The 17,020-nt window shown below is 40.1% G+C and overlaps 1 protein-coding gene, 1 long non-coding RNA gene and 1 pseudogene across 4 annotated transcripts in view; all 3 read left to right on the top strand.

The window, feature by feature from the left end:
• Window positions 1-17,020, top strand: part of LOC118357074 — an 82,214-nt gene that overhangs the window by 25,387 nt on the left and 39,807 nt on the right. The window lies entirely within an intron of this gene.
• Window positions 610-15,514, top strand: LOC113910223. Of its 3 annotated transcripts, XR_003515967.2 has the most exons (6): window positions 610-1,877; window positions 9,950-10,189; window positions 10,343-10,455; window positions 12,661-12,744; window positions 14,153-14,343; window positions 14,992-15,514. It is a non-coding gene; the product is annotated as an uncharacterized LOC113910223 (long non-coding RNA). The 3 variants fall into 3 exon arrangements; XR_003515968.2 differs by lacking the exon at window positions 12,661-12,744; XR_003515966.2 differs by lacking the exons at window positions 10,343-10,455; window positions 12,661-12,744.
• On the top strand, window positions 7,185-7,267 carry LOC113910834 (annotated as a pseudogene).

Genomic DNA, 17,020 nt, shown 5'->3' with positions numbered 1-17,020 from the left:
TCAGCTAAACATACCAAGTGTCTTGATGGGGGAATTGGTGCTTTCTCGGTCTCCCATGGATAGGGTGAGAAAGAGGAGGATGCTTAACCCCTGGACCCATGTCTAATTAGTCTCCCTTCACATCCCAAGCACGTGGCCATATATACGAACAGAAAAGTAAGTTATAAAACAGCACAGGGTAATTGTCATTAGTCAAAACATGGACGAGTACCTAAAGCCAATTTTATCAGTTTCCTCTCCAATCAGCTCCCCTCCATGGTTTTAAAATTATATCCAGGGATTCCCAGAAGTTTCTGTCTTTGAGAGGCAGACCCTGGTTTTCAGACATGACATAGAACTACCTTGGGGACTAGGTAATAAAAAGCAAATTCTGGCTTTTGGTTTGGATGCATGCCCTCTCTTTTTCTTTCTCTTGGATCTTGGGCTCTGGGAAGCCTTACAGAAAGGCCCACGTGGCAAGGACCTGGAGTCTTTGGTAACAGACAGCAAGGAACTTCTAGGTGAGTGAATTTGGACCCAGATTCTTCAGCTTCCGTAAGTCTTAAGGTAACCTCTGCTCTAGCCAATAACTAGACCACAACCTCACAAGAGACTGTGAACCAAAAGCACCCCTCTAAGCTCTTCTCAGATTCCTGACCCTCAGAAACTGTGAGAACGTAAGTGTTTGTTGTTTTAACTTGCCATGTTTGGGGTTAATTTGTTACACAGCAATAGATAACTAGTACCTCCCTAAGAAATAAGTTGCACAGTGTCTGGGATTGACTAGAAGGCTAATAAATGTTTGTGGAGAGTATGAATTAAAATGAATAAATGAAAAGTTTAATTTATATCCTTCCACATCTTTCCTTACCTTATAGCCTCTTTTGAAATAGCTTCATGAAAGAGTGTTTCTGAGGGAGGATCTCTTTAATTATTAAAAGTTCAGTCATTCTGCAAATATTTATTGCTGCTGGTATTTGAATGACTCTTTAACTATGAAATACTTGTGAGCCCATTTGGACATCTGCCAGGCTTTTATGAGGAAATATTTATTGAAGCTCTCTCTGCAAGTCTCTTTGCTTTTCTATAAGTTAAAACCCAGATTTTGGGTCAGGTAGGTAGACACAACTAACCCGGATGAATAAAGGGTTAGTGGAAGGACAGAAGTTATCTCTACCCTGACATACTCAAGGTATTCATGGGTGAGAATGAGACCAATCACTAAACTGAGGGATATGAATAATGCAAGGCACTTAACAGTTACTGAGAGCAACTTGCAGAGGGATATGGTTCACTTATATTCTCTGTGGTGTGATATATGACTGCAGCTGGCCTTTGGGTCAGATAATCTGGCTCAGAATCCCACTTCTTTTATTTACAAACTATGAAAACTTGAAGAAGTCACTTCATCCTTTGGAACCTCATTTTCTTCATCTATCAACCAAGCAAACACGGAGTATGCTATAGGATTTCTTAAAAGACAAGGTATGAAAAGGTTTAGCTTACCACCTGGCATGCAGTAGGTACTTCAAAAATTGTTAGCTACTTTTTATGATAAGTTTTTAGACCACTTTTTATGATAAGTTGTTAGACCACTTTCCTGCTCCTGGGCACCTCCCTGTCTTTATCCATTAGCAGTATGGTGGTATTGTCTGAAAATCTACAGACAAGAAGTATGACTAAAGCATATTTGGGTTTCTCTGCTACCCCAGGAGGAGGCTGGCAAGATGGGATATGTTAACTGTCTATAGGACTGGACTCTAGAGAAGATGCTGAACATTCAAGCTACTGTCCCCTCAGCTGTACATGGCCTTCCCTCCAGTTTTGGTTCTGCCTTTTGACTGGTCTCCTTAGTGCATTTGGAGGCTCCTCTTGCACCATTCAAAGTGACCTTGATGGTGGGTCCTCCGTATATCTAAGTTGCAATTCTGAGGCTTGAGCTCTATGGGTCATTGCAGAAATGGCTCAACTAGAAGATTTCAAAGCTATTTAGTGAGGGAATCAAGTCAAAAAGTGGTTCTCTTGCTCATCACTTGGTTGCTTCACCTTGACTTGACCATGCTTGTAATTGTATGAGACTCCCTGCATATTCTCTTCCCCCTTTTCTTCATCATGTTAAACTTGCTCACTTTGCTAGTTTCTTCTTCTATTCTCATCCACTCTTGTAATGTCCCTCATCCTCCCCTTCCACTTCCCCGTCTAGCTGCCTACCATGCATGATGAAGTAGGGAAGAATAAAACCAGGAATACGTCTGGAACCACTTTGCTTCCTTCCTTTCCTGCCTTTTACTTACTCATGTTATGTGCTTCTGTTGTAAAGACACGTTGAAATTTGCCAAGCAAATGAGCTTTTATTAGGATGGATCCAGCTATATTTTATATTTTAGGTAGAAGTCTAGGGCTTCTATGAATGTCAATAAAAAGCATATAAGTCTTTGGGTAACATGGACAAAATATCTTTCTTGTTTGGCTTGCTTCCTTGCTTCAAGTATACTGTTATTCTCAACCTTTTTGTATTTTCCTTGAATGGGTCTTCTGAGCTTTTGGCAAGACATGGATACATAAAATTTACCATACATAAACCAGTTTGAATAAACTTCTTCATTTTGAGAGTAAAGATACAGAGCACAGCCAGAAATATGATGCTATTTATTAGATTTATTAAAATGTCCTTACTATGCGAGTTTCTTGGACCACATGTGCAAATAAATATGACGGATACATTAAATGTAATATCTAATTACAGTAAATCTAATGTGTCTATTCTCTACACATTTACATTAACATATGTGTATTTCAGGTTTGATATCCATTTTTCTGATATTTAGTAAGATAACACTCCTTTTAATTTTTTTTGAAGTCCTGGCAGGAGAAATTGGAAGACACAGTCGAGTACATCTTTAGAATGCCCTCTCCTGAGAGCAGAGAACTCCATGGCCTCTCCTTATCCCCATCTCTTCCTATAATTATAAAGGAAAATATCTTAATAGATCTTTGGGGTTCATGGCTTCTTTTTGTTCTAACCCATTATTTCAACATAAGAAACATATGCATAGCAATTGTAGCTAGTGATAGTGGAGAGAAAAAAGATAAAATTTTATTATTCAGGATAAGCTAGTTTATGCTGTTGTAACAAATTAGCACTAAAATATTTGTTGCTTAACAAAACAAAGGTTTATTTCTTGTTCACTCTTCATACCAGTTACAAGAGGGCTCTGTTTCCAAATACCCACCCAAGGGGCCGATGATGGAGGCTCTACCACCTACAATTGAATTAGTGGCATCCTCTGTGGCTATAGCAAGGGAAGAGAGTATTGACATGTCTCCTGCCCAGAAGTGACACGTAACTCTTCTGCTCATATACTGTTGGCAAGAATTAGTCACCTGGCCAAGCATAACTGCAGGGTCTGATAAATATAGTCTTCCCTGTCCCTGGAAGAGAGAGGGAAACACACCAGTAATGCCCATCACATTATATAATTCAAACCCTGAGGTTTGAGGTCCCTGTGTCCTAGGTCATAAAATAAGCTAATGGCAGAGTCAGTACTAAAACTCAGCTTTTTTTTGATACCAAGTATTATTTCTGCTGTTATTTTGATAGTAGTTAACTCTTTTCTATATGGAAGTTGATGGCACAAAAACGTTGCAGAACTATAGAATATGTCAGAAAAATCATCAAGTACGAGTAGAATGATGACTTTACTGTGTTCTTAACTCTTTCTCCTTCTTTTCCTATCCACCCCAGCCAAGGCTTATTTTCTGGTTGTGGCTTGGGGGATTTCTAAGCCATATCCCCTAGTACGATGATGAAGGAAATATTCTCTCTTACTCAGGCAAATGCAAATTTTTGACACTAGAAGTAGTTACAATATCTTCCATGTACCAAGAACCTTCAATTTCACAAATCACTTTTAAGTATCTTTTCTTGTTGGCTTCACACATAACATACCAGAGATATGCAGGTTGAATCACTGACTTGGTATTATAGATGCCCAGGGCAATGGCATGATATGCTCAAGGTCACACAGCCAATTAATGGGACGATCCAAAGCTTTGATTTTTAAGATCAATATTAGAGCACAAGCTAGTTTTTTTTTTTTTCCCTTCCTATTTGCCGGCATTCAGGATTTTCTGGTGTGAAAGAATGATTAGGTGACTTTCTCCAAATTTCAACAGCTTTGCAGTGACAGAATGAGGAGCATAATTTGACTCTTAACCAAAGCGCTTTTATAGATTCTTATGTTGATACAAATACAACACCTGTTAACATCTGGAAGGTGTTACATTGAGGCTAAACTTACATCTCAAGTGCTTGGATGTCTTTTGACACACTGAAAGGAATTCTTTTTGGTTTCCTTAATTGGTACAATGAGGATAATAATTATACCAAAAACATGAGATTAAAAGAGTGCCTGTCATAGTTCATGTGCTGTATGCATGTTTGCTCTTAATGTTACTCAACGCTCTAGAATGATCAAGAACAGGGAGGGAACATGAAACAAAAGGAGTAAATCTCAGCTCCACAGATTCTCTTTTGATCTCTTCTTTCTATTTTTGAGAAGTTATCAGAGTCCTGGCGTACAAAACATGTAATTCATAGAAATGTTGCACGACTGATAAATCCCATTGGGCTAGTGAGATTGCTTTCAGCTGCAAGTAACAGAACCTCACTAGAAACTGGCTTAATCAAAAAGAGAATGTATTAGCTCACATAATGGAAAAGAACATGGGAGAGATAAGTGCGCCAATCAATAATGCCCCTAGGAAATATATATATATATATATATATACACACACATATATATACATCTATGACTATATATATATATATATATATATATATATAGACATCTATCTATCTATCTAATCTATCATCTTTTGGCTTTATATATATATATATATATATATATATATATATATATATATATATATCTATCTTTTGGCTCGACTTTTCTTTGTATTGGCTTTGTCCTCAAATAGGTTCTCTTCAATTTGCAGCAATGATGACTACCAGCACCTCAAAGATGATATCTTACAAGTTTAGCTTCTTTCTCAGTAGTTGCACCAAACATTCCAGGATTAATACCCAGAGTTTTGATTGGGTCCCGTGCCCAGCCTAAAAAAAAAAAAGGCACCATTACTTTGATTGGTCAGGGGTAGGTCACTGACCAACCTATGGAAACAATAGGCAGAGTCAGCCCCAATGAAATTTTAAGGACTGAGAACAGAGAGAGAGGGTGGTGTCTTAAAGGAAAATCGAGGTGCTATTACCTGAAGAGGGAATGGATGTTGAACAGGGAAGAACTACTGGTATCTATTCTAGTGCTCAACAATATGCTTGAGTATGAGAAAATAAGTTATTGTAGTCAAGAATATTATTTTACGTGAAAAGCAACAAGAGTTACAATGCTAAGGACAAGAGGAAAATCTGATGGATGAAATTGGATCTCAAGTTACCTTCTTCTCTTTTAACAGTATATTTCCCCAGGAATGTAATAGAAGTGGATAACGTCTTTTGCATTTTCATTTCGTATGGCAAAAGATATTGGGGGGAAGATGTATAGGTTACAAAACAAAATTTTGAAACCTTATAAGTGATCAGTCTTCTCCAAGTAAATAAATATGGAAATGCGGGTTTATTCTTTAGATGAGATCATTTTTTTAATTCCCAGAAAATCCCTCTTATTCAAACAGATTTGCCTGTGCTTAATCTGTAAGCAATGCTGGTCCCAACACAACTGTGTTCAGAAGAGGAACCTTGTCTTTGATGTTCTACTCTTCTGTAGGCGCCAATTACTATTTCCCCAAGCCTGGAGCACATGGCTAGGGGACAGACACTTCCTTCTTCAAATCACATCCATTTATCTATGTGGGCAAAGTCCATCATTCTCATCCATTTATCATATCTGGTTTGGGTGGAACTCATTTCCGACTGTCACACATAAAATACTCCCTAAACACTAACTAAATTCCTACCAGTCCCTCAACAGACTACACTCGTAAATAATCCCTATCAGCTGATATTTGTATAGCACATTCCTGTTTCTTAAGTTCTCGCATGGAAACCATTTCACCTGATCATAATGGGAGCTTTGGAAGGCAGGTGGGGCAGATATGATTATTCTCATACCACAAATGATGAAACTAAGATGGAGTGACCTACTCAAACTAATAATGAGTGCAAATCTTCAGATTCCAGACCTCAAGTTTTCCCCACTACATTTCATTATCTGAGATTGGGTGAGGGCAGTAGTGTAGCCTGTAAGCTTAGAAGAAATCAAATGACCAATGGTTTGAAGACTAGCTCTGCTGATTGTTAGCTGTGTGTGTGGCCTTGGGCAAAGTTCTTCATCGATTAATCATCTGTATCATTATTATTATTCCATACCTCATAGGATTCTTGTGATTATTAAATGGCATAATGCATGGACAGTGCTTAGCAGAGGTTCCATATATAGCCCCAGCTTGAATAAGCTAGTTATTGTTAGAGTTGTCATCATGTATCTCAAAATGTAGTTTCAGCCTCCAGTCACAAAGAGGGAATAAAGAAATGAATCATTCATCTGCAGTGTTCCATGCTTCTGCCTCTATTAACTGCAACTTGCAGATATGGATGGAATGGGAGGATGAATTGCCTGAATCAGTATTATGAGGTTAATACTCTGCATATTCTAGCAGCTAAATGTGAACTCTGCAATATGATTGAACAATTAAGTTTAGACTTATGTAAAAACAACAGCCATTTGAGTCTTCTTAGACTAACTAAGCCCCAAAGAAAGAATTCCATGCATTTAACTTTGTTTTGGACTTTTCCAATTCAGTCTGCCATTACAGATTTCCCAGTATTTTTTTTTAAGATTTTATTATTTTTAAGTAACTCTACACCCACTGTGGGGCTCGAACTCATAACCTCCAAGATCAAGGGTCGCATGCTCCTCAGACTAAGCCATCCAGGCACCCCTCCCAGTATTAGTTTTTTTTTTTAAGATTTTATTTATTTATTTGACAGAGAGAGACACAGCGAGAGAGGGAACACAAGCAGGGGGAGTGGGAGAGGGAGAAGCAGGTTTCCCGGGAGCAGGGAGCCAGATGCGGGGCTCGATCTCAGGACCCTGGGATCGTGACCTGAGCCAAAGGCCGACGCTTAAGGATTGAGCCACCCAGGCACCTCCCAGTATTAGTTTTATTAAAAAAAAAAAAAAAAAAGCTTTGTGCAGTAGCAGTATCATAGCCAATGAGGTTTATCCGAGGCGCGATTATTGCTAATTAAAAAAAATAATAATAAACCACGTAGTTCCACACAACCCGGATAGTGGTTCTTCTATCATGTCAGAGCTGAATATAATGGTCAGAACAACCATTTCATTTGAGCAGACCCTCATCAACACATGGTTTGGCAGAGGAAAGGCAAATGAAAACAGAAAGCACAGTTCTATGAAGGGGCAGGCTTCCTGTTGATCTTGGTTGCTTCTTTTAGCCATTTGGGGCTTGGAACAGTATGTCAGAAATGGAGCCCAGTGGTGGGGAACAGTGGTGAATGCACAAGACCAAATCCCTGCCGAGAGAGCTTGCAGTCTAATGGAGGGTACAGAGAGTAAACAGATATATTGAAAGGTGGTGATGGAAGCATGGGGGCTGGGAGCAAGTGTATGAGGAGCACCTAATTCAGATCTGAGGATTGATGACATCTGAGCAGAGGGTGATGGATGAGCATGAGGGAGCCAAATCGGGGTTTGGTTGGGGGAGAGCAGGGGCAATTATCGCAGGCTGAGGGAAGAGCTGATGGAGGGACTGAGGGGAGGGAGAACACCTAGCTGGTGGCAGAGTGCAGAATTCAAGGAGAAATCTGGCAAGAGAGGGGGCAGAGGAAAGGTTGGGAGCGGAAGAGGGAGGGATTATAACAATGGAAACTTCTTGCGGTCTTACCCCCAAATCCACAAGACAGGAAATGACCTCCGCTGTCCCTCTCTCTCTCCCAGGGGAAACACGACTTCCCTTAAAACCCAGGCTTTCTGGGGATTGAAGGAAAATAACAACTTCTAAGCACTTAATATATACCAGGCAGGTTTTTGTTTTCTGTTTTCTGTTTTTTTTCTTTACTTGATATTGATTTAAATTTACAACAATCCTGTGGAATAGGCTATATTTTTCTACCTATTTTATCAGATGAGGATGTCGAGGCAAGGGGAGGGAAGTGGTTTTCCCAAGGTAACCCAGCTGATGAGAGGCAGGGCCAGGGCTGGATCCCAGGTAGTGTGGCTCCAGAGATTTTCCCCTCCACAATGAATGCTTGTGGCAATGAAGTGTCCCATGAGTTGACTCAGGAATGCCTTATAGAGCTTCCAACACCGTGTCATGGAGAGTGATAGAAAAATTTTCTGACATTAACACAGGGATTTATACTTTTATCTGTTTTAGTCTTTATTCAGGATGATGTTTTAATAAAACATGCTTATGAAAACAAAGATGTCTTTAAGTTCAGATTATAACTACGATTTCAAATTGTGGTGGTTTATCATGGGAAAACTTCCAGAGGCCTTTTATCTTTGCGTTTGCTTTTTCTTTAACATAGGTAAGAAAACTAGGAAGGCCCTTGTCTCTTAAAGTAGGTAACACTTCCTGGTTCTCAGGAGGAGACAACGATGCTTTCTCAGCACTGTGACACTATTGAAAGTCAAAGACTAGGTTTTATGATGACTCATCCAGGATTTTGTTTTGTAATTTTGTAAAGCAAAATTTCCCTTTTTCATAGATTGAGTGTCATTCTTTTGTGCCCAAACAAAAATGAAGGCTCCAACCACATCTGAAATACCTTTTTTAGTGTCTCTCTCTAAAGAGAGATACTCATGAATTAGAATGCCAGAGGTACAGTGTTGTTTTAAAGATTTTATTATTTTATTTTTTAAGATTTTATTTATTTATTTTTGAGAGAGAGAGAGAGAGAATGCATGAGTACATTGGGGGGCAGGGGCAGAGAGAGAAGCAGACTCCCTGCTGAGCAGGGAGCCTGATGTGGGACTTGATCCCAGGACCCTGGGATCATGACCTGAGCCAAAGGCAGACATTTAACTGACTAAGCCACACAGGCACCCTAAAAGATTTTATTTTTAAGTAATCTCCACACACAACGTGTGGCTCGAACTCACAACTCTGAGATTGAGATTTGCATGCTCTATGCCCTGAGCCAGCCAGGCGCCTCTGTTTCTTCTTCTTTTTTTTTCGACATACAGTGTTATATTAGTTTCAGGAGTGCCATGTAGTGACTCAGCAATTCTGTACATTACTCAGTGCTCATCATGATAAGTGTGCTCTTTAATCCCCCCTTTTCCTTTTCCCCCTAACCCCACCCACTGCCCCTAGTAACCATCAGTTTGTTCTCCATAGTTAAGAGTCTGTTTTTTGGTTTTGTCTCTTTTTTTCTTTATTCATTTGTTTCTAAATTCCACATATGAGTGAAATCATTGAAATCTTTTTCTGCATCCTCTGTAGTGCCAAGTGATGTCCTAGAGACTACACATTTCCATGAAAAATAAGGTAAAGAGGTGAAATACTGATTACAAAAGAACAAGATGCTGAATTTAAACTTGATGACTTTATCAAAGAAGTTTATTACTGACCATCATGACAACATCAAAATTTGCATTGTCTTGTTCATATTTCCAGTGCATTCACAGCTTTTGACTAAACTCTACTTTTCATTGGGAAAAAGAAAAGTCATGAAAAGTGTTTTTAGGTTTGGTAGATGTATTCCAAAAATACTTGTCAGAGAATCATATTAAAAAACAAAAACATTGTGTAATATTTATATTACCAGAAAAAATGCTTTGATGAAAAAATATTTTGGGAACACCTATAATTAGTTCCTGGAATTGATCTTTGTGTTGTTTAATGCTCTGTCCCTGTCAAAAAACATTAGTCATATTGGATCACCTCATTTGATCTCTACATCCTATTTCCTATTTCCTTCTAGGACATGTGAACATGGGCAAACACTTTTTAATTATCCTGATCAAGTGCGGGGGACATTTTTTTGCTGACCCCTCTTGTAATCAACTGTGATCTCCTAGAAGCAGGCGAATTGATTGCTTCTATCCTTCCCAGCTAGCCAGAAGAGTGGGTCATACATTATCCTGCCCCTTTGAAAAATCCAGCTTGTGATTGATTTCATGACTGTCTGTGGCAGCAAATTCCTCAGAATGAATTCTACCAGGTGAAGAAGTATTTTCTATAACTTGCTTTAAATTTCTTTAGCATTAACTACGCTGAGTGCACAGTCTCTTTCAGGACAGTGTAATAAGGATCTATCAGTTTTACTGGCCAGTACCTATCTTTCGTGCCGAAGTAAATCTGTTTTATTTTCCAGCCCAGATTTAGTAATTCTAACTTTCGAAATCCCCTGTCGTGAGTGAATCTTCATTGCCCTCAATTTCTTGCCCTGCTTTGGAGCTCTGCCATCCCTGTACTACCTTCCTTCAGGTGAGGAAGTAAAAGGTGAAGACAAGAGCACAGGCAAATGTCTAGCGTTTTCCTCTGTGTTGCTATTGTACTTTCTTTCTTTCTTTTTCTTTCTTTCTTTCTTTCTTTCTTTCTTTCTTTCTTTCTTTCTTTCTTTCTTTCTTTCTTTCTTTCTTTTCTTGATTGCACACAAAACGAGAAATTTACCCAAAGCAAGGGAAAATTTCTTGGAAATATTTTTATCTAATTCATACACTGGGGCACTTGGATGGCTCAGTTGGGGCACTTGGGTGGCTCAGTGGGCTAAGTGTCCAACTCTTGAACTCAGCTCAGATGTTGATCTCACTGTCATGAGGTCAAGCCCTGCGTTGGGCTCCAAGCTGGGCATGGACCTACTTAAAAAATAAATAAAATAAAATAAAATAAAATAAAATAATAAAATAAAATAAAATAAAAACATCTAATTCATACACTGTGTGGTGTCTCATCTTATAGCCCTCTATGGCTTGGGACTTTTTATTCTATGGGAGATGTCCTAAAGAGTTTCAACACAACTTTTTTCCAGTTTGGATATCTCCTAGGTATAAGCAAGGCTTCTTTTTACTAAATAAGAGAGACATCACTTTATCAAATAAATGGATATTTCAGGCATTAGCTACTAATGAAATAAAATCATAAGTAAAGTGGCTATCCAAAGACCACATTTTCTCTAGATTTTTGCCAAGATGTGCCTCATTTTCACCTGCATGCCCAAAAAATATGATTTCTCGTGACTTTCTTTTATTAGTTTTGCAATGTCATTGCAACATGGAATTATCTGATGACTTAAAACTTTTGTAAGATTTTCAAAACTTAAATGAAAAATTATATTGTATTTATTTATTTTTTTTAAAGATTTTATTTATTTATTTGACAGAGAGAGAGAGAGACATAGCGAGAGAGGGAACACAAGCAGGGGGAGTGGGAGAGGGAGAAGCAGGCTTCCCGCCGAGCAGGGAGCCCAATGTGGGGCTTGATCCCAGGACCCCGGGATCATGATCTGAGCCGAAGGCGGACGCTTAATGGCTGAGTCACCCAGGCGCCCCCCAAAATTATATTTTAATAAAACATATCTTGTCATTTATTGAGATGTGTGTGGGAAAGACATGATACTTCATGCTTGTTGACCAAACTGGCTTTGAAATATACTTGAATTGTGGGGGCCCAGAATGACCAAAAAAAAAAAAAAAGGATCAAACTGGGGTAGCAATGATTTTAACTTTGTTTTAATTTTGGTATTTCTGTAAAGAGGAGAACATAGAGGAGGGAGGAAAACGGAGAAGAGAGGCACATGCGTACGTGTGGGGGGGGGCAGGTAATGACAAATTAAGAATGCCTCCACAGTGACACACTTTTGGCCTTTCTTGTCTTATTCATCTTCCTTCCCTCCCTTCTTCTCTTCTCTTCTTTCCTCCACCCATCCAGCCTTGCCAGACTCCCTTGGGCTCTTATGCCACAAGCTCTTCTTTCCTCTGTGTCTTCTTGTCTTCTCTCTCTTTTACTCCCATCAAAGATTACTGAGCACTTATTATGTGCCAATATGGCACTAATCACTAAAGTATAATGGTAAGCTGGAAGTAGTCCCTGAGCTCACAGAGCAGGAATGAAGCACTCGAAAAACAATTGCATAAAGTGCATTAGGAGTCATCCTTCAGGAACCAGAGCAGCATGGATAAAGCACCCAGGTCCTGGTTGAGGGAGGTGTGAAGGTTTCCTGTGGGAAGCCAGGTTAAAACTGATATGTGAGGGATGGGTGGAAGTTGGCTGGAGGAATAAGGAGTTAGGGGAAGAAAAAGTCATCCACAAAGCAAACAGAGCTTGTGGCATAAGAGCCCAAGGGAGTCTGGCGGGCCTGGATGGGTGGAGGGCAGGCTCCAGGGGAGGGTTCTGCTCCTGAGGCCACCAAGGCTTGGATGCCAGCGATTCGTTTGAAAACATTAATGACAGTATTTGGGAAACTATTTGGGGACAAGAGGGTGTTCTTTTCCCAAAATCAAATAAAGATTAGGTAGAGTTGTAATTATGACAACAGAATCTTTGAAGTTCTAAGGAACAACTTAGAAATTCAGGAATATGCCAAACATCTGCATCCCTGTCTCCCTGTCCCTGTATGGGGACCTGAATATGGGGTAAGGGCAGCCCAGAGAGACGAGCTTGGTGCAGCAGAGGTTACTCATCTCTAAACAGGCAAAGAAGCTCGCTGGTGTAGAGAGATCTCTCTAAAAGTGCTCCTCATACAACTCAGAGAGACCATAGAAGACACTGTTTCAGGTACTTAATACTTTAATATTAACTCTCAAAATTATCTTTCTTTCTATCTCTTTCTTTCCTTTCTCTCTTTTTTTTCTCTTCCTCCCCCCTCTGTCTCTCCTCCCTCCTACTTTCCTTTCTTTCTTTCTTTCTTTCTTTCTTTCTTTCTTTCTTTCTTTCTTTCTTTCTTTCTTTCTTTCTTTCTTTCTTTCTTTCTTTCTTTCTTTCTTTCTAACAGAATGGTAAAAGTCACAGAAATTAAACAACTTTTTAAATTTCTCACCCAGGCGGAGGGTCACTTTGTTGACAATGAAAGAAAATTAAAGGTCAAGGTCATGTTCCCCTTGTTCATCTTTTTATTGGTGCAGAAAGATAAATGCAGAGCTCCAAATGCACCTACAGATAACAGCTCCAGTCCCCCTGCGTGCATCCATCCATGTCCCCATGACCCCCAGGATACCAAGGGACATTCAACTTCAAGTGGGAAAGAAAATTTGCTGGAAGAGACCTCCTCGGAGCCCAGCATAGCTCTGCCACTGGAGTCCTGACTTACAGGACATCAAGAATGTAGTGTGGGCCCACATCTTTCTTCCACATAATTCTTGATGAATTAGCTCAACTTCTCAGTTTAACAGACTGCTTACCTATCCTAAGATGTTTTTCTTTTTGGCCTAACAAAGGCAAGTGGTTTTGCGAGATATCTAAGATACAGATCCTCTTTTGCAAATATAAGAATGAATTCTGAAGCTTGGTTGGAGGATCAGAGCGGGGTCCCACACCATCATTTCATTTCTGGCTTTAATACCCTTTCATGACCAGAAAAAAAAAAAAAAAAGAAAGTTGAAGCAGAGGTTGTATACCAAATTGCTAAATAACCGTAATTCAACCATGTCTACACAGTGGCAGACAAATGCTTTGGATGCAAACAGACAAACTCTGTACAGTCCCTCATAGGACTTAAATGTTTCGAACCATGTTTTTCTTAAAGGATATCTAGGACACAACTCTTGCCTAGATATATTTTAAATCAATTGGCAGAGAATATTTTCAAAGGACTTTGAACAGAAATTATTTCATTAAAATACAATATACACATATTTGGGGGAGGAGAGGGATCAAGATCATTATGTCTGTTAATTCAGATTCAGAGGCCAGTCTTTTATTTAGAGGGCTGGTCTCCAACTTCACATGATGTCACTTTAACTGGACAGCCGTGTTTGTGGAATTCCCCTGGTAGGCCAAGTGCTGGTCAGGCTGGGACAATGTGGTGTTCACCTGTACCCTGGTTCTCAAAATGCATTTGTTGAACTGAACTAAATGGCTGACCTGGCACAGCTGGTGGCATCTGAGACTACTGAAATACCAAGCCCTAGTGTCATGCCTGAGCCCTGCTACGACTAACCCCTTTCCTGCCTATTTCTTGTTCCAGACAGAAAAATATCCATAACTGGTTAGTCGATTCAAAATAAGAACGATGGCAACAATAATGCAATAAAAACCTAGACACAGCACTCACTGCGCATCAGAGACCATGCCACGTCCTGTGATTTTCTGTGATCCTTACAGCAGCTGGAGGGGAAGTAGGATACTGGTCCCATTTCCATTTCACAGTCAAAAAAGGTGAGATTTAGAGAGAAGAAGGGCTCAAGTCATAGAGTGAGCATGGGGTGGACCCAGAACTCAAGCTGGTTTCTGTTGTCTGATCTGGATACAGTGCCATTAATCATGATCCAGACTCACCGGACTAGACCTTAACGCAGAGAGGATTTTAAGGGCACCTGGGTGGCTCAGTTGGTTAAGCTGCCAACTGGATTTCAGCTCAGGTCATGATCTCAGGGTCCCGGGATCAAGCCCCGAGTTGGGATCGGCATTCAGCATAGAGTCTGTTTAAGGATTCCCTCTCCCTCTGCCCCTCTCCCTGCTCACACACACACACACACACACACACACACACACACACACACTCTCTCTCTCTCTCTCTCTCTCTCTCTCTCTTTCTCCCTCTCAAATAATTTTTTTTAAAGCACAGACATTTCTAGAAAAGAAGAGGGATTTCCCTGGGCAACAGTGTGTACCCAAAGCAAAGTTGGAGTGGGAGATCTCTCCTGGGGACTGGATCTTTCTTTCTTTCCTCTGTTCTTCTTTTCCTTTTCTCGTGACTCCATTAAGCTGTGCTGGGATGGTGAGGCCCTTGAGCAGGGTGGGAGAGAGGAAGAAGAAAGACCCTGCTCATTCTGACCCTCTGCCCTCTTCCTGTTCTTCCCACAGGACCGATGGGCTGAACAGTTTTAAAACCTGGCTGTGGCCATTCATTTGGACGACTCCAGCAGACCCATGTGTCCTACAGTTCAACTTTTCAAACCTACTCTGTTTGTAATTCCTCAGCAGGATTCTGAGCTCTGCTGGGCATATTTCAGTTTTACAGTTAATCAGAAAGATTTTGCTCCAAATTTGCCCTTAGTGTGGACCTTTATTAACGCGATATGCCTCACATTAGTGAGTGCCTGCTTTTGAGCCATATGCCCTGAATAAGTTATCAGGTTTCACTGTTTACCCTTGGTTTAAAAAAAAAAAATTCCATACACTCTGACCTCATGACACCTAAACCCTGTCCGTGCAGTTGAAACAGGAAAACTAGTCATCTGATATCATGAAGGCAAATCAGCTGGTAGATGTGCTCAAATGTTTCCGTTTCCACCAGTGTGTGGGCATTGTGGGGAGCCATAGATTATTAATCAGGAATGTGCAGGAGAGGATTTCTTGTTTGTGTGTTTGTTAATTTCCAAAATAAACCCAATACAAAGAGATACAGCTACAGTGCATTTATTTTTCATTGTTAGCACATATCATTATGTCATCATGTAAGAATTGCTCAAATAAATAGAAAAAAATTACCACATGGATTGCTTAATGCCACCCCCCCCTCCCCCCAGTCCACAGCCTGCCTGTGGAGTTGTCTGAGAAAGGAAAAAACATGAGCATTAGTCAGGCCCTCGGGGTGAGGAGGCTTCTTACCATGAGCCGGTGCCAGGTTAGTCTGGGTGTCTGCAGTGCGGGCTTTGGCAGGCCACCAGAGAGAGGGCGTTTCATAATCCAGGACTCACCCCAGAGGATTCTGAGCCAGCAAAACACTAATGGTAACCCAGGGTGAGAGGAGAGTGAGGGAATTTGTTCTGCAGTTCAAAACCTTCCACGCTTAAAGACGTTTCCTCTCTAGCTTCGATTTCTTTTTATTTTAGGTGCTGCACATTTTTTTTTCCTTAGATTATATAATGTATCATATTGTCCTGTCTTTGGCTCCCTTGAATTTACTGTTTCACAGATTCATCCCTAAAGAATATACTGGCTGTTTTGGGAAGGGGTTGGGGAAAGATGGTTGTTTTTGTAATAAGATATAAAAATAATTAACATTTATTGAGAACTTACTTATACCAAGTGGTGTGCCAAAATGTGCATGGGATATCTCAGTAATTCTCGGAAGCCTAGAATCTGGGTACTGTCACCAAGCCTGATTGCAGCTGGGGAAACAGAAGCATGCCTGAGGTCACAGAGCAAATAAGTAGCCAAGGCAAAAAGTAAACCCCTGTAGCTTGATCAAGTTCATGCTCTTAAGATCAAGTCTTTGTCCCTGCAAATGGTAGCAGCTCTTGTCTTGGTGTCTACCAGGAGCGGTTGACGGGGTCTGGGTTTCCATCTTTGCTAAGTCGGCTTACTAATATGTACTTTAAAACTACTGAAAACAAAACAAAACAAAAAACTGCACTGAGTTGGAAGACAGGTTGGCAGTTTCTTATAAAACTAAACATATTCTTACCATATGATCTAGTAATCCTTGGTGGTTCTTGGTGGTTCTGAGTCCCATCTGAGTTGAATATTTCTGTCCACAGGGAAACCTGAACATGAGTGTTTATAGGAGCTTTATTCATAATTAGCAAAACTTAGCATAGCACCAATCAAGATGTCCTTCAGTAGATGAATGGATAACAAACTGTGGCACATTGGACAATAGAATATTATGCATCAATGAAAAGAAATGAGCACTCAAGCCATGAACAGACATGGAGGAACCTTACATGCGTATTGTTAAGAGAAAGAAACTAGTCTGAGAAGGCTACATACCGTCTGATTCCAACTATATGCATTCTCGAAAAGGCAAAAGGATGGAGACAGCAAAAACATCAGCTATTGCCAGAGGTTTTGTGGGGGAGGGAGGGATGAATAGGTAAGACACAGAGGACAGTGAAACTATTCCATCTGATCCCATGATGGTGGATATATGTCATTATACATTTGCCAA

The sequence above is a fragment of the Zalophus californianus genome, chromosome 6, assembly GCF_009762305.2.
Source record: "Zalophus californianus isolate mZalCal1 chromosome 6, mZalCal1.pri.v2, whole genome shotgun sequence".
Taxonomy (NCBI): Eukaryota; Metazoa; Chordata; class Mammalia; order Carnivora; family Otariidae; genus Zalophus; species Zalophus californianus.
This window is presented reverse-complemented; position numbering and strand designations above follow the sequence as displayed.